Genomic DNA, 26,622 nt, shown 5'->3' with positions numbered 1-26,622 from the left:
TCTCTAAGAGTGAGTTCCTAGATTTATCAAAGCCTTCCGGAGCAAGGGAGTCTAGAGATGACTGGCTCATTGAGCCGGACATGCCTGGACCATCCAATGCCCAGTCCTCAAAGCCATCCATAGATGATTTACTTTTTGTAGATCTAAATTTTGAAAGGGACAGGAAAGGCAAGAGCAAAATGGATTAGGGGGCTGAGAACCAATGGGAGTTTGTACGTCAAATTCCAGTGACAAACGTCTTTCAGGATGACTCACCTCAAGAGGTCTACAAGGACTCTTTAGAAGGATACTATGCCACACATTAGGAAGTGAATGGGGTCTTCTTGGGCCCTTTAATTTGCCCAAGCCTAATCAAGGTGATTAAGGAATAGCCAAATGGGGGGTTGCCATGTGGACTGAAATGTTGGGTTTGTAAGAGAGGTGTAAGAGTGGTCAAAGGGTGCACTTTTCCCCCCAAAAAGGGGGAGGCAATTTTACAATTTTCGGACCTCCATAACTTCTACATACAAGCTCCGATTTGAGCGGACATTGTAGATCCGTGATCTACGCATCAAGAGCTTTCCATAGATATGTTACATGATATGGTTTTGTCCGCTAGATTTTAAATTCCATTTTCCCTCCAAAATTTAAATTCGAATAAAGTAGCCGTTTTGAAGCTTCTAATTAGAAAACGTTTCTTCTTAAGAGAAAAGGTTTGACTCCTTAAACTACCAAATAAAAGGGCCCAAGAAGCCTTCCATTGAGATCCTAATGAACTAGATTGCCAGAGCTAGATCTTCCTCTAGCACTTGTGGTGGTAGTCGAGAAGCTTGCAGGATACAAGAACCGAATCATTGATAAATGGGCCAATGAATACCGAACCTTAGATTGGAAGGAGATTCGTGAGCTCAAGTGGAGAGGACAACCATTATTCATGGAAGTGTTCTCAACTAATATAGCTAAATCAGGAGAGATAGCCTTTCTTGGAGAAACTGTTGCTCCTCCCCTACGAGAGTTCACTAGAGAGGGACCCTCAACATCAAAGTGGACCACTGCAAGTAGCCCAACTCTAGCACCAAGATATTATCCTACACCAAAAGTGCGACCACAGATCACACCACAACAACGTTTCTCTCACTATGACAATCGGAGGGTAGGGGAGCCAACTCGGCCTCCCATAAATGCCCCTCCTGAAATGCGAGAAACATGATCTTTGGAGAGGGTTGATGAGGCAGGTAATAGGGGACCCACACCAATTCGGGATGCATATGGACCACCTTACCAAAGAGAGGAACCACTGAGAGTGAGAGGCCGTAGGCCTGATGATGAGTATTCAAGACGAGTAAGGCCATCAACTCTTCAGAAACTGGTAAAGAAGTACGAAGGGTCGGGAGATCCATATGACCATGTAGCAGCATTTAGGCAAGCAGTTCGAGCTGAGCAAGTGACTGACAAGCATACGCAAATTGAAGGATTTGGGCTCACTCTTGAGGGAAAGGCCCTTGCTTGGTTTCAGGCACTAGAGGCTTCAGACAAATCTTCTTTACGAGTTTTGGAAGAGAGAATCATTGCTGCTTTTTCCTTGATGGGGATTCAGCATGACACAGTAGAGCAAACATCTACTCTTTCAAGCAAGGCGAGACTGAGAGTGTTAGCGACTGTGTAAATAGGATGAAGCAGTACATTAATCGTTGCCCAGAAGATGAGAAGCCCACCTAGAGTGGATTAATTTCTCTCTTCTTAAAAGGACTCAAAAATTCAACACTGAACACACATCTCTATGCAAAGAAGCATACAAATTTGAATGAGTGTTGCCATGATGCTATGGATTTCACAGATAACTTCAAATTCCAAGATGGTACTGGCCCTGAGGTGCAACCTAGCAATCAGTGGGGTGATGACCAAAGTTCAGGGTCTAGCGCACTAGTAAATCCAAACCAGATTGCTAATCTAGTACTAAGGAGATTGGGACAAACCTATCGCCCACCCATGCAGCCACAACAACAGCAGGAGCTACAGGTCATCTTTGTGGAGCATGTGGCGGTAACCATAAAATCGAAGAATGTAATACCTTTTCTCCTCTAGTCACAAACCAACCCACAAAGAAGTGGTGCCAGGCCTGTGCTTGGAATTATACCCACACCACACAGAAATGTACTCGCATTGCAAGAATGAGATAAGAGCGTGAGTAGCAAAGGGGTACAGTGGCTCCACAAATGCATCAACACTATACTAATTTTGAACGTAAGCCATCGATGGCACAATAGCAAGCATGACCTGTACTTGGAGCTCAACCTCCTGCTCCTGGGACTGCTCCTGTGAGGTTTGTTTACTATGACAATTCAAATATGTGTAGAGACTTGGTAAACCCAAGCTATGTGGAGGAGGAATATGCATCATATTCATCCAAGGAAAATCTCCTTGAAAGTCCCGCATATCCAAGCCAAGCCATTAGGAACTCAATGGAGTCTTCTTGGGCCCTTTTATTTGGCAGTTTAAGGGAGTCAAACCTTTTCTCTTAAGAAGAAACGTTTTCTAATTAGAAGCTTCAAAACGGCTACTTTATTCGAATTTGAATTTTGGAGGGAAAATGGAATTTAAAATCTAGCGGATAAAACCATATCATGTAACATATCTATGGAAAGCTCTTGATGCGTAGATCACGGATCTGTAATCTCCGCTTAGATCGGAGCTTGTATGTAGAAGTTATGGAGGTCCGAAAATTGTAAAATTGCCCCCCCCCCTTTTTGGGGGAAAAAGTGCACCCTTTGACCACTCTTACACCTCTCTTACAAACCAATGGTTTTTGCTTACATGGCGGGCTCCTATTTGTCAAAAAGTTAAACGTTTCCATAACCTCATGGCAAATTAAAGGGCCCAAGAAGACTCCATTGAGTTCCTAATGACTGCAGCCTTGAGTAGGGGAACAAAATTCTTTGATGTTGCTAGGCGGCTACCAACCTAGGACTCCAGGCCCCTCAGGTCAATGGCAGTAGAGGAAAGTAGAAGCCAAACTAATGGGCCCCTGTTATGAGTGCGGAGAACCCCATTGGGCTCGTGATTGTCCATATCGCCCAAGGCAAGCAGCTCGATCCAATACAACAGTACCACAGTTTCCACCAATTGAAAGATATTGTCTAGGGTGTTGTGTAGAACACTTTCCAAAGGATTGTTTGTTGAAACCACATGAGGAAGGCACCTCTCAACCAAAGGTCTTACTCAACTTTGCAGGAGCAGTTCCATCGCCACCTTCATCAGAAAATGAGGATGTCGTGCCACTTACCGTCATGACTAGATCACAGACACGAAATGCCGAAATGCAGACTGATGAGACACCTCAAACTAGGGATGCAAAGGCAAATCTAGTGGACAAGACCCTACATTCCAATAGAAAAAGGACCACTAGGAGGAAAAAGAACCGCAACAAGCAAACTAAGAGTGCATCCACTAGTTCTCAAGAAGTCTCTAAACAAAACATGAAGGATCAAGCTTTTACATCCCATGAAGTGTATGAGGAGCATCAACCTCAACCTGGGCCTAGTGCTAAACAAGATGAGGCTAGTACAACCGCAAGGGGTTCTGTTTTTGTGGATAAGGTGAACGAGACTCTAGATGCCATCATTGATGCTCATAGAAGTCGCATTGCAGCTTTATCTGAGCTACCCAAGAAGCTTCAAGAATACCCAAACCCTCGTGAGGAGAAGATCACTCTAGCTGTACATTAGCAACTCATTAGGGAAGCTCAATCAATACTTGAGGGCCCACCTCCCCACCTATCCCTCGGGGCCCCACCTCTCTTAAGCCAACGTTAGAAACCATACCAGAAGTGTCATCAAGTTGGGAAATGAAAAGTGAGCTGATCTCACAAGCTCATAGGCAAGAAGTCTGCACCAATTGACACCCCATTGAAAGAAGGCATTCTGCCACCACCTACTCTTGCCTTCCCATGCAATGATGAAGTTATTGATGCTAACGAGGACACGGCAAATGAGATGTGGGAAGCAGTTCATGAGAAAGTTAATGAGAATATGTCATCTATTATTTCACCTCCATTCTCTGAAGTGGATTTTACCAGGGGCACAGAAAACAACTTTCGACGCCCAAGCATCCAGGAGGAAGTTCAAACAATTGTTTCTCCTAGAAGTAAGCATACAATGAAAACCTTACCATCTTATTTGGGAGAATATGAGAACTGTTCTCAAACCTTGAGGATACCCTCCATGCATAGAAGGTTGACAAAGGAGATGGATATGGGTATCGTGCAAGCTATTTTGTCAGCACCAGTGGCTTGTACCTTACCTTTGCTTGATTTGATAAAGCTTTGACTAGAGTTGTGGAATGATATTGCCACATGTTTGTCAGAGTAGGTATTGCTACAAAAGGGTCACCATCAATGTACTATACACCCTGAGACAAAGCATGTTATGCCAGTTCCTATCAACAAAGTAGGAAAATTTTGTGAGGATGATCAGGGAAATGCTACCCTCCCATTACAAGTGCGAAAAGTAGCTTCAACTGCAATACTTGATAGTGGTGCAGGAGTGGGCATTGTGACAAGGTCCATTTAGGAAAAGTGGGGCAAACCAGCTATTTCCTTTTTAGTCACACAAAACCAAGTTGCGGCTACAAGATATCTACATAGGGCTTAGCCCCTCATCCCAAAACCTACAAGAATGCCTCTCTTGCCAAGAAAATAGCACCCACATACAAAAAAACTTGAGCAGCACAGAGAAAATATCATCATCATCCCCATCCTCACTCTCTCCCTCATCCTCCATAGTGGCAAGAAAACAAGAAAGCACAAGAAGCAGGAGAGAAAGAGTTTGTGCCAACCAAGAGAGATACAAAATCATGTGCATGAAAGATATAGTGAGAGGCACAACCACCCTCCAACCTCCCAAATCAAATGACTCCCCAACTATCTCCTTTTTCTTGATTTTTATTAATTTTTTCAAATATTACAAAGTATCAAGGTCTCTCAGACCTTTGTCGCCCTCCTCAAAAGATGAAACACACACTGAGACTATGACTTTATAGATCTAGCCATGCCAAATACAATATTAAATGATAGGATTTTACAATGAAATTACATTGTGATAATGATTATGAGGGAAATAATTTATCCATGAAGCCCAAAAATAGCGCCTAAATTTGCACCCAATTGAGGGGTCAACAGCATAATGGCATAAATCCAAGGGGAGAAACATGAGTCTAATAGGTGGGGTCGTAGAGAAATTCATAGGTACCGATGACACATGAGCCGAGGGTGCCACTAGTCTAGTAATTTATGAGGATGTCCCCCTTGCTCTAGGCTGCATTGTTAAAGTAGAGGAAGACGTGAGGAATCGAGAATTTTGGGTGAATTTCCTCCTTATGTGGTCCTAGCAGATGATATGGATGTGGTAAGTAGGCCTGGAGCCCATATTGATCAGGGTGTTCATCTAAAAATATGTAAGTATACCACATGAGTTCAAATGAAGGGGTTTTTTAATTCAAAAATTGAGGGTAAACTTATAGAAATACATTTACAAAAGGGGTTTTTTTAATCCATTTTGAAAAAAAACCCGTAAGTCGATAAAGAAAAAGGGGTCATTTCATTCATGAAAAATTTATAGGTAAGGGGTTTCTTAAATACTCCTTGAGCGCACGTGATACATACGGTTTCTTAGTAGTGCACCCCCCGAGCCTTGTTGTAGGGACTCTTATAACCGTGCTTAACATAGTTATGACCAAGGGCATGGAACGAAAGGGCAATGCTATGTAGTTGGTTACAAGTGGTGTAATACCCAATAATACAAAGTCTAGAATTGTGCTAACAGCATCTTGAGTGGATACCTCTCTATGGTCTCGGAATGTGAAGCCCATGCCACTAGATTATTGGATTCCCATGTAGCCTTGAAGAACAGTAGAAGTAGCAATCGTGGCTTTGTCCATCATGTAGCCACCAGGAATCACCACATATGTGGGATAAATAGGGCTTATTGATGGTATCTCCATCTCACTCAAAGTAGGGCCTCACACATTGCTTGTCCCAACCTGTGTCGTCACAGGAAGTCACATGGGCATGGTGGCTCCGTGTCTAAGCCTCTCTTAGTCTACATAGCCTAAATACATTCCAAGACCATCTAAAGTCACTCTTCCTTGTTTTGAAAGTAGAGATAACTTGCTTAACTTCCTCCCAGGATAATAGCATAAATATGGCCTATAGCCAGGTCCATCAAGGTTTCTTGGGTTGCATTGAATTCCCAACTCTCGTTTTGTAGTAATGTGTTTAAGAATCTTCTACCTAGATCCACCATAGATATGAATTCATGTGGCCTCACACTCTCTAGGCTATCAGTCTCACGTGGGAAATGGGTGAAGCTTAGGTGGCTTGCCTAATTGGTGCAGTTTGGGCCGCTAAAAATCGCTATTGGGCTCGACATAAGGTCTCTGTAGAGCGGTTCTCTCTACTGTGCAATATAGTGCTCATAGAGTACTACCGATCAACAAATGTGTTAAGAAACACAATGTCAATCCGAGGACTCGACCCGATTAGTGCATGAAGGCTTATCCCTTGAGGGAGAGATCACATACAAGAACCACCACTTGACGATTCAACCATTCAAACATCTCAATCAATCTCTCAATCCCTTAAACCCACTTCACTAATCAAGAGAACAAGCAATGCATGGCAATCTCTTAATCCCATTCAAATATTGATTAAATCTTAGCTTTCCCTAATGCCAGCAAACCCATAAGCGTGCATCTACTAACCCACATAGAATGTAACATTCACAAACCCAGAAGCTCATAGAGAGAGTCTATCCATGAATAACTCATTGCCAATGAAGTGGGCAAGATCTTGCATCAATGGAGACTACACACACACACACTACAAGCATGCATACAGAAGAGAAAGAAAGAAGCATTCAACTAATCATAGATTAATCTACTTCAATGATGCTAAAATAGATTAAGAGAAAGAAGTGGAGCTATACTCATTGGAGCTTGATGCTCATTAGAGTACAATAGAGAGAGAGTTAGAGAGTTGCCATAGCTTGAGAGCTCAAGAGCTTCACTCAATAGCTTGTGAGAATGGCCAAAAAATGTCCTCTTTCTTTAGCTAACATCTCTTTTATAGAGATGTCACTAACCCTAACCCTAGGCCTCTTTCACACACATGGGCGGACAACCCCATAAGTGAGCCTTGCTTAATACACTTAGAAACCACATTGGCCTAAAACGATTTACATTGCACTTCGGCACAAAAATATAGAAAAATTATGTGCGTCTTTATGTTCCCATGGCTACAATCCCGCTCTCTTGCATTAATTGCTTCCGGCCTCCTTCCATAATCCGTGTTCCCGTAGAACATTCCCCCCTTCCTAAATCGCGCACGTCCTCGGGGGCGGTAGAAATAAAAGCTGTAAAAAAAACAATGGAAGACAAGTAAAGCCCTTTTATTGAAAAAAAATTAGCAATGACAATCTCACACGTGAGCATGCAAGTGAAAGGCCGATTAGAGTTTTAAAGAGTGCTAAAAGAAGCGAGTAAAGACTAGTCAAATTGATGATTCCTTCTTGCTCTGAGCAGTGACTAGAGTAGTTGGAACATGCCAGCCATGGCTCTCACTTGAGCTCTCATCGATTATCCACCTCCTCATTTCTGTAGTCCTTTTCTGTGAGGGATTTTAAAAACCTGGATAGGCGAAATCTAAAATTCTTGTCTTCCCTTGATGAGGTCAACTGGAACCCATAGGCCCTCATCACCCTCAAACATGATGGAGTACGTGCTGATGTGTTCATCCATATACTGAATGACATCTGTAAAAGCATCCGCGTGTAGATGCATTGTTGCACGCACATCAATTGCTCCCTCAAACATAGGGACGATCTCATCAACCCTATGAAGTAACTCAAGCTTTCCTAGCTGTGCAATAAGTGCGTCAAGTAGAGGTGCCATGACTATGAGTGATTGCAAGAAATAGAGAGTGTCTTGGAGCTTGAAGAGTAGATGTTGAAAGTGGGTTGTGTAAGGTAGAACTACCACCCTTTTGACATGATAAAACTCGTGGAGCAGTAGATCCCAAGATACAATCAGAATCGATTTGCAAATTGTATTGTCTATTCTTCCAATCTAATGAACAATTGGTAGCACTTAACCATGATCGACCAAGAACAACCTCTACCATTGCCTTGGACTTACTAGCCACAAAAAAGGGAACTGACATCTGGTGATCCTGAATGGATATCATAATGACACATTTTCCCTCTATAGGGTTATCTTCACCTGAGAAGCTTCGTAAGTCAATAGGAATGTGCACAAGTGTTGGTTGTCCCAAGGCTACCCATGTGTCAAATAAGAGAACATTATAATCTGCACCAGAGTCAATTAAGGCAGAGACAAAGTAGGTAGTCTCATAAGGATGAAGACACACGTGAATATTGAAAGGATCGATATATTGTTCATTAGTAGCCAACTGTAAGGTCAACACAGAAACCTTGCGATGCTCCTTGGCTTTTGCAACTCTAGCTTTAGCTTCTTCTTGAGCCTGATGTTTAAGTAGGTCATGTGCTTCTTTCCATGTGTGGGCAGCATGCATTTGTTGAAGCATGGCTTCAGTTAATGGTTCATTGTATTTCTTGAGACGACTTCCATTAATGAAGTTAGGCATTTGCTCACCTTCTAGTGTCTCTAAACACACTGCACCACTTGGAGTAAGCTCATTAATCTCAAACAGTCCTAGGCCACGTTTCCTGAGCTTTCGCTTATGCTTCTTAAGTGTGTACAAGAGCACAAGGTCCCCTTTTTTGAATCGGCCAGTTGTTACATTTCAATCATACCCTTGCTTTTGTCTCCTGTTCTCGGCATACATCCCCCCATTACCACCAATAAGCGGGTCTCATCAAGCTTTTCCAATTCATCAATGCGTTGAGAAAGCTCATGACCAGTCCAGTCCAATTGTTTAGCAACTCGTAGAGTAGGTATAAGAAATTCAATGGGAAGAATTGCATCTAGCCCAAAAGCAAGCTCAAATGGGGTTGTGCCCACAGATGTTTTATAGGCTGTTCTATATGCCCAAAGAACTGAGTGTAACTTTTGCTCCCAATCACCCCTATGTCCCTCAACAATCTTTGTGAGTGCTGTGCAGAGAATCTTGTTAGTACTCTCAACTTGACCATTTGTCTAGAGATGATAGGGTGCAGAACGCTTGTGAATTACCATAAATTCTTGAAGTAAAAACTCTATGACCTCATTCACAAAGTGCACACCTTGATCACTAACGATTTCAATAGGTAAGCCATAGCGTGTAAACACGTACTCATACAGGAACTTGGCTGTGGTTCTGGCATCATTTTTGACTGTAGCCTTTGCCTCTACCCATTTGGTCAAATAGTCAGTTGTGACTATAATATATTCGGCATGCGTGTGACAAGCTGTAGGTTTAATGGGACCGACAAAATCAATACTCCATTTGGCAAAAGCACGTATGCTTAACATAGGCCGCAATGGCATATTGTCCTTTGTGATAGGAGGTTTGGTCCATTGACAATCGTCACAATGTTTTACATATTCTTCGGCATCCATTTGTAAGGTTGGCCACCAAAGCCCAGACCACCTAATCAACTTAGCTATGGTATTGCCCGAAAAGTGTCCACCCCCAACACCTGCATGTGCATGAGTCAAGATTTTCAAGTAGTCAGTTTCACATACACACATGCATAAGTTGCCATCCTTGCCCCTCTTGTAGAGTTGGCCCTCTATCAGCATATAGTTGGCCGCTTCAACTTCAATAGCATGCTTTCGATATTTAGGAATTGTTCGATCAGTATGACCATGTTGAAGATAGTCCATAATATACTTGCTCCAACTTGGTGTAGTTGAAATTTAGAATAATGTGACATTATGAATTGGTTTTTGAATTTAACATTTGAATTTAACATGAAACACAGTTACGAACAAATTTTTCAGCATCCGCATGCATGGTAGGCAACCATTGCCCATCCTGAGTTATACGTCGCACACAAGTACACACAAGTAGTAGCTGATGCATGGATTCCACCAATACCCTCATGTGCCCATTCCAAAATCTCCTCATATTGGTGAGGGTTAGGTATAAGCCGCAACACTCCATCATTACCCTGATGATATAATCTCCCTGAGATTAACTTGAATAGTCATTGGTCGCCGTAGGTCCACATTAGGACCCGCTAGTTGTATATGCCCACTTGTCAAAATTTCTAAGATGGGTTCAGACCATTTAGGAGTTGTCTCTACAAGGAACAGTGTGGAATCTAACATATCATCATCCACACCCAGAGGAGCTTCTCCAGAGGTGATTCGAGACAAATGATCTACCCTAAGATGAGTTGTTCCTTTTCGGACTGCCACTTCAAAATCAAACTCAAGAAGGATGAAAAACCACCTCACAATCCTTCCAGTTACACAAGGCTTATCCACCAAATATAGCAGTGCTTGATGGTCCACAAAAAATATAAATTTGTTTGCCAAAAGGTAATGGTGAAACTTTTTCACTGCATATATCATGGACAAACCTTCTCTTTCTGTTGTGGTATAATTCTTCTCAGCCTTGTTCAACTGTCAACTAGTATATGAGATTGGGAAATCCTTATTATGTTCTCCCGATTGAGCCAAAATACATCCAATCGCAAAGTTTGAAGCATCAATATGGACATGAAAGATTTGGTTCCAATCTGGTGCCCGTAAGATGGGTGCAGACACTAATGCTTGCTTTAACTTTTCAAAGGATTCCTCACACTCGTGAGTCCAATTAAACTTTACAAGAAGAGCATATAATGGTCTGGCTAGGACAGCGTACATGTAGATGAATCGATGATAATAGCCACAATGTCCCATGAATATTTGTACCCCTTTAGGGTTGATAGGCCGAGGTAATGAGATAATGACATCAATTTTATCCATATCTGTTGAAATACCATTGTGAGAAACAATATGGCCCAAAATCTTCCCTTATCTTACCATGAATTTGCACTTGTCAAGATTCAAGCATATATGATAGACTTGACACTTTTGAAACACAAGTCCGAGGTGTTCTATATGATCATCACGCTCTTGTGAGTGAACACATAAATCATCCATGAAGATCTCAAGAAATAGCCTAAGGTACTCCTTGAATACATGACTCATTAACTGCTAAAAGGTTGCAGGTGCATTTGCTAGACCAAATGGCATAACACGATAGGCAAAGATGCCATCTTCAGTAGCAAAGGCTGTCTTGTGTTGATCCTTTGCATCAATTGACACTTGATTGTAACCGGAGAATCCATCCAAGAAACTATAGGCCTTTTTCCCTGCAACACGTTCCAAAACATGATCCGTGATTGGAAGTGGGTAATGATCTGCATTTACCTTCTTGAGGTTTACACATACTCGAAGTTTTCCATTTTTCTTAGGCACCACTACAATAGGGGAGACCCATTCAGTGTGTTCAATCTCATAGATAAATTTTGCCTCTAAGAGCTTGTCTATTTCTTCTTTTATCTTTCGTGCAAAATTCTAATTATAAGTATAAGGACATTGCTTGGAAGGCTTTGCATCCTCTCGCAATGGAATTGTATGCTGACATATGCTTGGATCAACTCCTTTGAGGTCTTTATAACTCCAAGCAAAAACATCGTGATACTCCTTTATTGTTTGAATTAATAACTTCTCCTCATCTAAGGACAAGTTTGTGGCAATCCACACATAGCGAGGCTCTTTTCCTGGCTCAGCGATATCAATTTTTTTTGCATCTTCTGGACCATCATATGAAACCCCTGGCATGCTTGGCTTTTGTTGCATGGGCTGTTGAAGAACAATCTTCCGATCTTGAAGAGTGTACTGTGTGAAGTTGAGAGAAGAAGATGAGTCAGTGAGAGACTTTATAAGCCATCTCAAGCAATTGGACTCCTATTAGTGCTCTACATGAGTGTTTCTCTAACAATCAACTTCTTGATCGATTTATCTATGGGCTTAAAGATGAAGATATCCATAATAGCTTGGTCATTAGAGGTATCACCACCGAGGAGGATGTCAGAGCTAATGACATCCATCTTGAGGATAACTTGATGATAAGAAGAATTAGAGCTTTAGATTCTAAGTCTGTTACTTGAGCAAAGCCAAAAGTCATAGCACAACCACTCTGTGAAACCTATAGCTAAAGAGAATACCTTAGCAAAAATGACTTGGATTGACTTCCAAAAGCTCCCCTAAGAGGAAATGAAGACTAGTAAAGCTTTGGGCAGTGTGCACATGTACCCAAGGAGAGAGATTCATTATTGTTCCATTTGTTGTCATAGGATGTACCACTAGAAAAATGTCCAATTGTAAGATCTTGTTACAATGATAATTATAGCTTTTTGTGGGCACTATGGTCACGAAGCTCGAGATTTCCAAACACACCGGCTATTGCCAAAACAAGGCTAGCATTGCTAGAATTGGAACAAAATCTAGCCCTTGGCCTTGACTATAGAGCAAATCAAGAAATGGTTGGGCATCCAACACAATAACTGCTATTAAAGGACATGTACAATATGCCCAGTATGCCATTACCTCCACCAGTCTTAGGATTGCAGTTAACCCCACCCAGAGTGAAACCTCTTAATCAAGTAAGCTTCGAGGAGCCTACTGAGATTACCAAGAATATAAGGTGGATGTCAAACCCATTCTAGACCTCTTTGAGGATGCCATGGAGCTTCATATTGACAATTATGTAGTGGTTGGATGGGAGAGGTGAATTCAAGCCAGTTTACCAACTTGTTTCTATGGAAAGGCAATGGGACATCAATGCACCAGGAACGAGAATGCCTCTTGAATGTTACCCATTGTCAAGGTTCCCATCGAGATGTGTCCTTAAACATGCCACTAGCTACTTTGTAACCATTGTGGCATAGATCATTGGATTAAGGACTACCACCCCAACAAGTCTCTGGTGAGACAAGGCCACTAATGGGATCCATTTTCACACTGCTAAACATGATTGAGGCAAGTAATTGTTTCTCGTTGAACACCAACTCTTCTATGGTCATGGGACACACAGAACACCAAAGATAACATATTCAGTAGAATAGAGATACTAAGGACTCAATCCACATAATGTAGAGAACAACCGAGAATAACAATGAGATGGCAAGCTTGCTCTTAGTTATATTCTCGAAGCATTACAGACTAGTACAGACTAACAATCCCTTAGTATTATCATTATAACAAGCATCATGACACAACTATCAACTATTTGTTGAGAGCAGACAATCACTACTACCTTCATACATTCCTTCTCAAACTAAGTATTCATCTCTTCTCTTGCCTAACATAGTGTTAACCCTCATCATTCACTATCTCTAGAAACCAACTTCCCTTTTATGCTGAGTCTTCTTCTTCTTAACAACTGCTCTCTAGTAGTTACAATTTGCCACCTCCACAATGTGATACCGAGGTGATGCTCATGACATGGGGAGTGGGTTGTCGGTGCCTTCTGCCACTAGTGAGGTTCTAGGCGCAACACCTGACATGCTTGCTACTTGAGCTTCTGCTCCTCTGAACCAGTTGCCCTGACAAATTTCTCCTTGAATCTTATGAACATCTTCGGGGGAGTATGGTCCAAGATGTATATGTCATCTGAGTAAATGGTACATTTTTACATTCTTTTTAGTTTTTCTACTTGCTCTTTTGAGCAACCCATAACTTTGTTGTTGGTTTGAGACATCTTTTGATCAAATAAATTTATTACTAGTTTGAGTGGGGTTCGCCCTAGAATCTTCTTTTCTACAATTGGTATCGGTCTCCACTCAACTTGTATGGCTTCTTCATACTTTGCTAGATCATTTGCAGGAAAGCCTTGTACCTTTTCCACTTCTGAGTCTCCAATACCCCACCTCCAGACATTAACACTTGTGGGTGGTTGCATTCTAGGTGGGAGCATTCTCCTTCCCTACGGCGTCTGTGAGAATAAGAATTGTGAGCATGGGTGTTTTGGGGAAAGAGGCTTCTTGGTGAGAATCGACCTTATTTTGTTTTCATTCTAGAAATATGGTGGTAGTTTTTTGTTGGCCCTTAGCAGCTCAGAGAACATTACATGTGAATAGGGTGTGTGCGGGAACAAGCCCTTAGCAAGAGGCTGTAAAAGAGAATCTGTAAATGTGAGAGAAGCTGTGAAAGGTGAGAAGTATCTACTGGGAGAGAATAAAGGGTAGCATAAGGAGATTTAGGAGGTGTGGAGATATTTTGGGAAGAGGTGGAGAGAATCAAGCAAAAGAGGTGGAGTGAATCAGGGAGAGATTAGTGGGTCTCTCTCTCTCTCTCTCTCCCTCGCTTGCCGTAGCATAAGATGTGCAATGAAATATTGAAAGGAAACACATTTATTGATGCATTTTGAAAACATCATTTCGACGGGCGTTGACAATTGTGGAGGAGCTTGCATAGTTTGGTAAAGTTTTACAAATTTCAAGGCTTGCACGGTCGGTCAAATTTTATGAATTTTAGTTATGAAACCCGAACAATCATGAATGTTTCACAATAAAATCGAGGTTTTTCCAACCTTTTCTTTTTTCCCACTGGCCGGGAAAAATGTTTTTTTTTTTGGGGGGGGGGAGGGAAGCATCGAGACTCTAGAGTGAGTCTAAAGCAGTCAGTGTTTACGAAAAACGGAGGTTTAATGTGAGATGAATGGCAAATCTCAAAAATTAACCTTGAAATTTGAAAATAGACGTGCAAATTTGAAGGCATTTTAGTTATATTTTTGCAATAGAAACCTTTAAAAATTTCAAGTTCAAAACCTTTAAAAAGTTTTTTTTTGGGGGGGGGAGGGAAGCATCGGGACTCTAGAGTGAGTCTAAAGCAGTCAGTGTAGTACTGTAGTATGAGGAGTTAATTATATGGCATGGAGACTCGTTATTAATGTAGTACTGTAGGATGAGGAGTTAATTATATGGCAGTTTAATGAATCAGGGTTATTAATCTGGTGGTGGTGGTGGCTATATAAGGAAGTGGCCGCTGAGCTCTGAATGCATTGCAGTCTACATGATACACTCTTTCTTCTAGCTTTCTCATCCCTGCTCATCGGATCAGTGCTGCTGCTGCTGCTGCTGCTGCAGTATAGTATAGAAGAGACTCCACGATGCGTGCTTATGTGTTGCTCGCGGCTTTGGTTACTACTCTAGTAGTGTCATCGTACGTTAACATAGTCTTAACGGATGGCGCTCGCGTGATCAACTCTATCGCCAACAGCGGCATGATCGGTAATAACTTGCCGCCGTTAACATAATTCAATAACATCATATGCTTTAATGTCGTAATTACTTGCCGCCGTTAACATAATTCAATAACATCATATGCTTTAATGTCCTAATTTTTCTTTTTTTTAGTCTCTGTATTGAATCTCGTTGTGTCCGCCGCCACACAACACGCGACTGTGTACGTCTCTAGAGGGCCAGCCTTTCTCAGTCACATTTCTCATTACTCCCATGAATTAATTTGTGATGCACACAAGGCCCCCGGCCAGTTGTTGTTAATTCACGCAAGCCCCTCGCTAGCGTTGGCACGACGGACAAAGAGTGTTGCAGCGAACGAGCGACAGTTGCCTTCTATTTCTGTGCGTCTTGCCAGCCCTTTATATGAGAAGAAGGAAATGGAGGGTCTCATGGGGAACGCAGCGCATATGAGCAAGGAAATAGCAGTCCAAGGATAATTACCCAATCTTCAGGATAGTGATGCGATTCTACTGACAGCTTAAACAAACTGATCATGCGTGCATATTGCTCATTAATCTCTACATCTTTATTGATTCATGCAGACATGAAGAAGAAGGCACCAACACCTTGCAAAGCCCTCGCTACTGTGTGCGTATCGGACAACGAATGTTGCAGTGAGAGCTGCCTTCTATTTGTGTGTGTTTTGCCTTACGAGAAAAAGGAAGTAGAGGGCCTGGTGGCAATGGCTAGTACGAAGCTAGCTCTCGTGCAAGGTGAGAAATTAAGACATATAAAACCATTTCGAATGTTTTCAAAATTTGTTATGGCTCGTAGAGTTGAAATATATTTCTACACACACCAGTGTTGTCTCCATGCACAGAAGGCTTCTATAGCTTCCTCTAAGTACCATGACACATTTACTGTGCCATGTCTATATCGTGCCTAGAATTACCAATGTAGATTAATAGGAGCCCAATATTATTATTCGACAAGAGTTTGTGTGCTTACAAGCAATAATGTGCTCTGTGTGTGTGTGTCATGTGCATGTACACACGAAAACTCCAATCAGAGGGAGGCCCTACTTCTTGTTTACCCATCGGTGGAGTTTGCTCAAAGGACAAAGACTGCTGCAGTGACAGCTGCCTTCTATTCCTATGCACTTTGCCTTACAACAATAATGAGGACTACAAACTCGAGGCAGCTCCAATTATAATGGACAACAACAAGAAGGTAGCCATTGCAGGTAAATCCTTACACCATGACCATGATAGTGGTGGTCCTTACACCATGACCATGATAGTGCTGGAAAAATAAGATGAAAGCCATCGGCATGATCGGTAATTACTTGCTGCCGTTAACATAATTCAATAACATCATATGCTTTAATGTCCTAATTTTTCTTTTTTTTAGTCTCTCTATTGAATCTCGTTGTGTCCGCTGCCACACAACGCACGACTGTGTACGTCTCTAGAGGGCCAGCCTTTCTCAGTCACATTTCTCATTGCTCCCATGAATTAATTTGTGATGCACACAAGGCCCTCGGCCAGTTGTTGTTAATTCACGCAAGCCCCTCGCTAGCGTTGGCACGACGGACAAAGAGTGTTGCAGCGAGCGACAGTTGCCTTCTATTTCTGTGCGTCTTGCCAGCCCTTTATATGAGAAGAAGGAAATGGAGGGCCTCATGGGGAACGCAGCGCATATGAGCAAGGAAATAGCAGTCCAAGGATAATTACCCAATCTTCAGGATAGTGATGCGATTCTACTGACAGCTTAAACAAACTGATCATGCGTGCATATTACTCATTAATCTCTACACCTTTATTGATTCATGCAGACATGAAGAAGAAGGCACCAACACCTTGCAAAGCCCTCGCTACTGTGTGCGTATCGGACAACGAATGTTGCAGTGAGAGCTGCCTTCTATTTGTGTGTGTTTTGCCTTACGAGAAAAAGGAAGTAGAGGGCCTGGTGGCAATGGCTAGTACGAAGCTAGCCCTCATCCAAGGTGAGAAATTAAGACATAAAAAACCATTTCGAATGTTATGATTCGTAGAGTTGAAATATATTTCTGCACACACCAGTGTTGTCTCCGCGCAGAGAAGGCTCCTATAGCTTCCTCTACGTACCATGACACATTTATTGTGTCATGTCTATATCGTGCCTAGAATTACCAATGTAGATTAATAGGAGCCCGATATTATTATTCCACAAAAGTTTGTGTGCTTACAAGCAATGATGTGCTCTGTGTGTGTGTGTGTGTGTGTGTGTGTGTGTCATGTGCATGTACACACGAAAACTCCAATCAGAGGGAGGCCCTACTTCTTGTTTACCCATCGGTGGAGTTTGCTCAAAGGACAAAGACTGCTGCAGTGACAGCTGCCTTCTATTCCTATGCACTTTGCCTTACAATAATGAGGACTGCAAACTCGAGGCGGCTCCAATTATAATGGACAACAACAAGAAGGTAGCCATTGTAGGTAAATCCTTACACCATGACCATGATAGTGGTGGTCCTTACACCATGACCATGATAGTGCTGGAAAAATAAGATGAAAGCCATCGGCATGGGCAAGAATTACAGCAACACTATGATCATTTATAGTATTGAAGGGTCATAATATTAATTCGCATCCTTCGCGCATGTATTCGGTATTGTTAAAGTATTATTTCATCAAAAAATAATAATAATAAACAATACTAATGGTGATGACGTCGTTTGTAATAACATCCAAGGAACAAGCGCTTGTTTGTATTATTAGGACTTGTTAAGTGTTTATTCAAAGCCCGTGGTGAGATAATTTTGCACCTTCAAAGCCAAGCCGCCTTCTTTGCCTTATGTGTGAAATGCAGAGAAAGCCCCTACTTGTCTGCCCATTGGTGGTGTTTGCTCCAAGGATAGAGATTGCTGCAGTGACAGTTGCCTTCTGTTCCTATGCTCTTTGCCTTACGAGGAGAAGTACGGCCCCAAGGCTCCCATGATAGTGGATACAAAGAAGGTAGCAATTCCAGGTAATATAAATATAGCCATGCTAATTAGTAGTTGTACGGTTGTGTGCTGCAAATTCAAGTCTACTTATACTTTCTTCTTCGATAGCTTTTGAATTTAATAACATGCTATCTTTACTGTTGTACAATATGGAAGCACATGAATCATGCCATGCCTTGTGGGCACCTACTTGCAAAGACTAAGCTAAGCTATAGGTGCGGTATGCTAAGTTGTTTAATTTTCTATTATTTACATGTGCACCTATATATAATGTGGATATCAACACCAAACTCTGTTATGATCAAGGTTGAGCTTAGCTAAGGGAGTTTGCTGAGCTTTCTATTTTGATGATTATATGTGCACCTACATATAATGTGGACAACATTTGTGCAGACAAAGCTGCTCGTTCTTGTTTACCCTTTGGGGGGGTATGCTCAAAAGACAAGGACTGCTGTAGTGATAGTTGCCTTCTATTTGTGTGTACTTTGCCTTATGAAGAGAAGAAACTTGACGATAAACTTGATGCTAGCCAGAAGAAGAAGATAGCCATACCACTAGGTAAGAAGCTCAATGATATACTTTGTATCAACATTGAATAGCTTCTATTGACATTGTTTCGAGTTTATTGATCATTACATGTTTTTTGTGTGTGCAGAAGAGGCATCAGTCCACTCAAATATGTAGAGTAGGGTTTAGATTTTAAGAATAAGTGTGCAGCATGCACATAACAATAAGCTTCTGTTGAGATGATGTTCAGTGTCAATTCAAGTTGAATCTCTAACACCTAGATTATAATTAGAAGCTCACTTCTATTATCAAAGCCCATGGTATCTATGCCATGTAATCGACTTGTTTAGTGGGCTTCAAATACATGGATGAGTATTTAAATTATTTTTCGTCTTCTGAAGGGTATTTAAATTATTTTTCATTGTCGTATATGTTAATGAGTATTTAAATTCTTTCTCGTTGTCTGAAATATGTTCAGTTCTTTTTTTCGTTGTCTAATATTTGAAGGGTAAAATTTCCTGCACTTAATTTCACACTAAAATTCCCCCCCCACTTGGAGAGATTAACATCTTATTTTGTACTAGTGTAGTTCCCAATTCTTGATTATCTTAAATTTCCAATCCAAAATTCCTTGGGGATTTTTTATTAGATATTTTTTGTTTCTTCAACCCAATTGGTTGTACTAAAAATATAAAGAAAATGTTTTCAATGTCTTGGGAGTCCTTTGTGGATAGGTCCATGTGAAATTTTTGATGGAGTAAAGATACGCTTAAATGTGTTGTAGAAATATTGTTTTAATAAGGTTTTTGTGAATATATACATAATAAATAATCTTTTTTTACAAGACGTGGTAAAAAATGAAAAATTTTCCAAACTCTTTTTTTTTGGGCACCTCTTTACCCGGTGCGGTGGTGGTATTTAAGGTGCGGTGTGTGGGTCTCTCCGCACGGTGCCTTGTTCATGCACAGCCGCCTTCTTTTATTATTATTATTATTTTCTTTTTTGAAGTGTGTGTGCAGTGAACTCAATGCGTGTGTGCAGCTGTGAGATTTGCAATAAATTCAATGCGTGTGGCTGGGAACTCAATGCGTGTGCAGCTGTGAGATTTACAGGGAATTCGAAATGTTCAATCTTCATGTGTGTGTACAGATTTCAGTTTCTCTATAGGTGCAGGTTTAACAGAGAACTAAAATGCACAAAATTAAAGATGCAGAAAACTAAGTTGAGAATAGAAAATAAAACGAACATGCAAAAAATTAAAACTATAAAAATTAACCTCAGACAGCAAAAATTATCCTCAAACAGAATGACAGAAATGCAAATCAGGCCTCTCTCTTTCGCGCACAAATTGAAATTGGCAAGTTTAGCGCCTACCTCCAATCCTTCCCGTGTGTTGAATCCTTGTTGTGACCTCAAGGGAGAGGTGTAGCTAGCCAATCGCACTCAAATTGCAAGACAATAAAGAGAATTTAACAACAGATTAGTCTTAAATAAGTACCAAAATTAGTCCCAAAGCCGGCTCTCCTATCCAACAGTTTTGCAAACCGATTGCAGCTTAACAAGGAGTGGTAGTGTGTGTATGGTGCTCAACTAATGTAGGCACTCGTTCCCCAACAGCGGCGCCATTGTAGAGCGATTCTCTCTACCGTGCAATATAGTGCTCATAGAGTACTAACGATCAACAAATGTGTTAAGAAACACAATGTTAATCCGAGGACTCGACCCAATTAGTGCATGAAGGCTTATCCCTTGAGGGAGAGCTCACATACACGAACCACCACTTGACGATTCAACCATTCAAACACCTCAATCAATCTCTCAATTCCTTAAACCCACTTCACTAATCAAGAGAACAAGCATATAGAGAGAGTCTATCCACTTCACTAATCAAGAGAACAAGCATATAGAGAGAGTCTATCCATGAATAACTCATTGCCAAACAAGCTCATAGAGAGAGTCTATCCATGAATAACTCATTGCCAATGAAGTGGGCAAGAGCTTGCATCAATGGAGACTACACACACACACACTACAAGCATGCATACACAAGAGAAAGAAAGAAGCATTCAACTAATCATAGATTAATCTACTTCAATGATGCTAAAACAGATTAAGAGAAAGAAGTGGAGCTATACTCATTGGAGCTTGATGCTCATTAGAGTACAATAGAGAGAGAGAGTCAGAGAGTAGTCATAGCTTGAGAGCTCAAGAGCTTCACTCAATAGCTTGTGAGAATGGCCAAAAAACGTCCTCTTTCTTTAGCTAACATCTCTTTTATAGAGATGTGACTAACCCTAACCCTAGGCCTCTTTCACACACATGGGCGGACAACCCCATAAGTGATCCTTGCTTAATACACTTAGAACCCACATTGGCCTAAAACGATTTTCATTGCACTTCGGCACAAAAATATGAAAAAATTATGTGCGTCTTTATGTTCCCATGGCTACAATCTCGCTCTCTTGCATTAATTGCTTCTGGCCTCCTTCCATAATCCGTGTTCCCGTGGAACATTCCCCCCTTCCTAAATCGTGCACGTCCTCGGGCGCGGTAGAAACAAAAGCTGCAAAAAACAATGGAAGACAAGTAAAGCCCTTTTATTGAAAAAAAATCAGCAATGACAATCTCACATGTGAGCATGCAAGTGAAAGGCCGATTAGAGTTTTAAAGAGTGCTAAAAGAAGCGAGTAAAGACTAGTCAAAGTGAGACTAAGTGGTAGATAGTGCTATGCAAAGGCAAGTGTGTTTATACACCGCAGGTTATGACCGCAGTCTCAATGTCCTACAAGTGTTTAAGTTATTCCTAAGTGGCAACCCTACTCCTAAATATAAGCCATGGTGATTGGACCTTTCTTTCTTTCTTTCTTTCTTCTTTTTTTTTTGGTTTTTTTGTTTTTTTGTGTAAAGAGCAGAAGATTAAACAGAATTATTATTTTTAGCTTGATTAAGATGAAGGTTCCATCCCAATGAGACCCAAGCAATGGCCAAGAGACTTCCGCCAAGAGAATCTAAAGGCCGTTAAGTATCTCAAGGGCGACGGACCCTTTTCTTTCTTTTTGACATAAGGAGTACCCCATGAAGATGAGGGCATCGGTCTCGAGGGCCCATAGTGTACCCAAGAGTCCTACCAGCATCTATCGTGGCGATAGAGTCCTTGCAGGTCTTCTTCTTAATCTTTTAGATGTCAGTGTTCACCCCATGGAAACCAAGGCATCGGCCTGAAGGTGCTAAAACAACCCAAGGTTCTACCAAGCATTCCATATGGCCGTAGACATGTCATGTCTCAAGTCACTTCTATATATTTTTTAGGGCATGTGTTTCGTAAATATTATTTATCGTAGCACCTAGCCCATACCTAAGAGGTAGCTACCACTAGGGATAACTAATATACTTCTAGAGCATAAGAACCTGGCATACTCCGTTGGTATATGTCTTACACCGTCTTCAAAAAGAAATACCTTCTACTAAGTCCTCTAAGAATCAAGAAATCACTCGCCACATAGTAACAACTAATTTAAAACTTAAACCAGCCAACTGTGTGTGAACATGCAAACAATATATGCAAAAGTGAAAAGCACATAAAGAACAAAAGATTATGATTTGAATACACCTGTTGTAGTGCTCGTTGATGTGGCGTGTTTGTCTTGATGCATTGCTGATGTGTGCAGATTACTTCTCTTTACTCTTTGTAGGCATTGCATGTCCCCCCCCTTCATAATTTGTGTGCACGGTAGGTGGACTGTTGGAGCGTGTTTCTGCAAAATGTCTTATTAATAAACAAGAAAAGAAAAGAATAAAGTTTGTTATTGGTGCCAATCACCGAATATAGCCAAGGGAAAAAACCCAGTGGGAGAAAAGTGCCCTGGTGGCTTGTTGATCTTATTGTGGAGTTGATGAGCTTATCCTTGCACTGGCTTTGGAACCGTGTCCACTTCTGCTGGAAAGATTGTATCAATCACTTCAGGATGCAAGGACAACCCTGTACAAAAGCCGGCCTCTGGAGAAGGTGGTAGAGGAAGGAGTGCTTCCTCGCTAAAATATGGCATTGTTTCTATGGGAAGGTTGCCGTTTTTGGAATTGCTCAATGTAGTTGCTCATAGTGATCCAAAATTGACATGTTGAGGCTGGGGGAAGAAGGGCTTGCAAGATAGGTGGTTGCAAGTCATTTATGCATGTATCCCTCCATTGTTGTGCTTGAACCTCCTCAGGTAATCTACGTTGATTTGGTCCTCGGTCTGGTATTCTCATATCAAGAAGGTTATGGCGTTGGGGTGTAATTCCCACAATTTGTTTCATTAAGCCCGTGCCATATAGTCGAAAGTAAGAGCGGCATAGCCAACAAATGTGTGAAGCTTTCCCTAATATGAGTCATGCACACTCTTGACAATGTGGAAATGGATGATGCTGTTGATAGAATAAAGTGACAAAGTGATGCCCATAGTAAATTTCACCTAAGGGAGCATAAAAGTACCTAGAATGAGTTTGAAAAGGAGGAGCACTATAACCCTCGCGATGTTCAGGTTGAGTACTATTAGGGTCAATGCAGGGTGGATATGTATCTCACCAAGTATCCATCAGGAGGTGTTTGGGCATAGAACAATGAAATTTAGAACTTCAAACTTTATACACTCATATCCATCATTACAATCCCTATCAAAAACAATGTAGATAAGATCATCTCAAAAAGAACACAATCTTGTAATGGCAGAAGGAACCACATTAGTAAAAGTGAGACTATTCAAACACTGATCTACCAAAGAGCTTCAATTGTAGTAATAATGCCTTACCTTTGGTTTTGGGCATGTCCTTCTTAAGAGGTGGGAAGGATAGCAATTGTCGAGGAATTTGAGCAAGATAAGAGGATTTAGGCAGTGAAGTGCTAGAATCTATGCTCAAAGGAGACTCATGTAAAGTTGGATTTGTCTTAGGTACACAAGTTGATGGTGGAAGTGTGTAACTAGGAGAAGTTGGGACAACTGGTGATTCAATACATGTTTTTGGAAGGTCAACACAAGGAGATTTGTAGGTGCTATCACAACCACCTATCCTGAAGAGGTTGTGTTGATTTCCTTTGCACCCACTGATATGAAAAACCACGAGTGGCTTTTGGAATCTTATTGATACACTCTTCTGGCTCTAGCAAACCATGGCATTTGGGAAGCCAAAGTGTTGTTGCACCCTGATAATAGCCCTGTGCTTTAAGAACATGCTTTGGGACAGAATGAGTAATAATCTGAGGCTTAGGCTTGGAAAAGATATGCTTTTTAGGAGGTTTAGCGACTAGGCTAGATGGTACAAGTTTGTACGCATCTTTGGGTAGCCAAATTGATGATTCCTTCTTGCCTGGCCTTCTTTGAGCAGTGACTAGAGTAGTTAGAACATGCCAGCCATGGCTCTCACTTGAGCTCTCATCGATTATCCACATCATTTGTCTTGGAGCTTGAAGAATAGATGTTGAAAGTGGGTTGTGTAAGGTAGAACTACCACCCTTTTAACATGATAAAATTCGTGGAGCAGCAGATCCCAAGATGCAATCAGAATCAATTTGCAAATTGTATTTTATATTCTTCCAATCTAATGAACAATTGGTAGCACTTAACCATGATCTTAACCATGATCGACCAAGAACAACCTCTACCACTGCCTTGGACTTACTAGCCACATAAAAGGGAACTGACATCTAGTGATCCTGAATGGATATCATAATGACACATTTTCCCTCTATAGGGTTATCTTCACTTGAGAAGCTTCGTAAGTCAATAGGAATGTGCACAAGTGTTGGTTGTCCCAAGGCTACCCATGTGTCAAATAAGAGAACATTATAATCTACACCAAAGTCAATTAAGGCAGAGACAAAGTAGGTAGTCTCATGAAGATGAAGACACACGTGAATATTGAAAGGATCAACATATTGTTTCAGTAGCCAACTGTAAGGTCAACACAGAAGCCTTGCGATGCTCCTTAGCTTTTGCAACTCTAGCTTTAGCTTCTTCTTGAGCTTGACGTTTAAGTAGGTCATGTGCTTCTTTCCGTGTGTGGGCAGCATGCATTTGTTGAAGCATGGCTTCAGTTAATGGTTCATTGTATTTCTTGAGACGACTTCCATTAATGAAGTTAGGCATTTGCTCACCTTCTAGTGTCTCTAAACGTACTGCACCACTTGGAGTAAGCTCATTAATCACAAACAGTCCTAGGCCACGTTTCTTGAGCTTTCGCTTATGCTTCTTAAGTGTGTACAAGAGCACAAGGTCCCCTTTTTTGAATCGGCCAGTTGTTACATCTCGATCATACAATTGCTTTTGTCTCCTCTTCTCGGCATACATTCCCATTAGCGCCAATAAGCAGGTCTCAACAAGCTTTTCCAATTGATCAATGCGTTGAGAAAGCTCATGACCAGTCCAGTCCAATTGTTTAGCAACTCGTAGAGTAGGTACAAGAAATTTAATGGGAAGAATTGCATCTAGCCCAAAAGCAAGCTTAAATGGGGTTATGCCCAGAGATGTTTTATAGGCTGTTCTATATGCCCAAAGAACTGAGTGTAACTTTTGCTCCCAATCAGTCCTATGTCCCTCAACAATCTTTGTGAGTGCTGTGCAGAGAATCTTGTTAGTACTCTCAGCTTGACCATTTGTCTAGGGATGATAGGGTGCAGAACGCTTGTGAATTACTATAAATTCTTGAAGTAAAAACTCTATGACCTCATTCACAAAGTGCACACCTTGATCACTAACGATTTCAATAGGTAAGACATAGCGTGTAAACACGTACTCATACAGGAACTTGGCTGTGGTTTTGGCATCATTTTTGACTCTAGCCTTTGCCTCTACCCATTTGGTCAAATAGTCAGTTGCGACTATAATATATTCGGCATGCGTGTGACAAAATCAATACCCCATTTGGCAAAAGCACGTGTGATTAATATAGGCCGCAATGGCATATTGTCCTTTGTGATGGGAGGTTTGGTCCTTTGACAATCGTCACAATGTTTTACATATTCTTCGGCATCCATTTGTAAGGTTGGCCACCAAAGCCTAGACCACCTAATCAACTTAGCTATGGTATTGCCCGAAAAGTGTCCACCCCCAACACTTGCATGTGCATGAGTCAAGATTTTCAAGTAGTCAGCTTCACATACACACATGCGTAAGTTGCCATCCTTGCCCCTCTTGTAGAGTTGGCCCTCTATCAGCATATAGTTGGCCGCTTCAACTTCAATAGCATGCTTTTGATATTTAGAAATTGTTCGATCAGTATGACCATGTTGAAGATAGTCCACAATATACTTGCTCCAACTTGGTGTAGTTGAAATTTGGAATAATGTGACATTATGAATTGGTTTTTGAATTTGACATGAAGCATAGTTACGAACAAATTTTTTAGCATCCGCATGCATGGTAGGCCACCATTGCCCATCCTAAGATATACGTCGCACACAAGTAGTAGCTGATGCATGGATTCCACCAATACCCTCATGTGCCCATTCCAAAATCTCCTCATATTGGTCAGGGTTAGGTATAAGCCGCAACACTCCATCATTATCGTAACGATATAATCTCCCTGAGATTAACTTGAATGGTCATTGGTCGCCATAGGTCCACATTAGGATCCGCTAGTTGTATCTGCCCACTTGTCAAAATTTCTAAGATGGGTTCAGACCATTTAGAAGCTGTCTCTACAAGGAACAGTGTTGAATCTAACATATCATCATCCACACCCACAGGAGCTTCTCCAGAGGTGTTTTGAGACAAATGATCTGCCCTAAGATGAGTTGTTCCTTTTCGGACTCCCACTTCAAAATCAAACTCAAGAAGGATAACAAACCACCTCACAATCCTTCCAGTTGCACAAGGCTTATTCACCAAATATAGCAGTGCTTGATGGTCCACAAAAAATATAAATTTGTTTGCCAAAAGGTAATGGCGAAACTTTTTCACTGCATATATCATGGACAAACCTTCT

Source organism: Cibotium barometz, chromosome 35 (assembly GCF_041138505.1).
Source record: "Cibotium barometz isolate CiBa-2024 chromosome 35, ASM4113850v1, whole genome shotgun sequence".
NCBI lineage: Eukaryota > Viridiplantae > Streptophyta > Polypodiopsida > Cyatheales > Cibotiaceae > Cibotium > Cibotium barometz.
The sequence above is the reverse complement of the archived record's forward strand: the minus strand, read 5'-3'. Positions refer to the sequence as shown.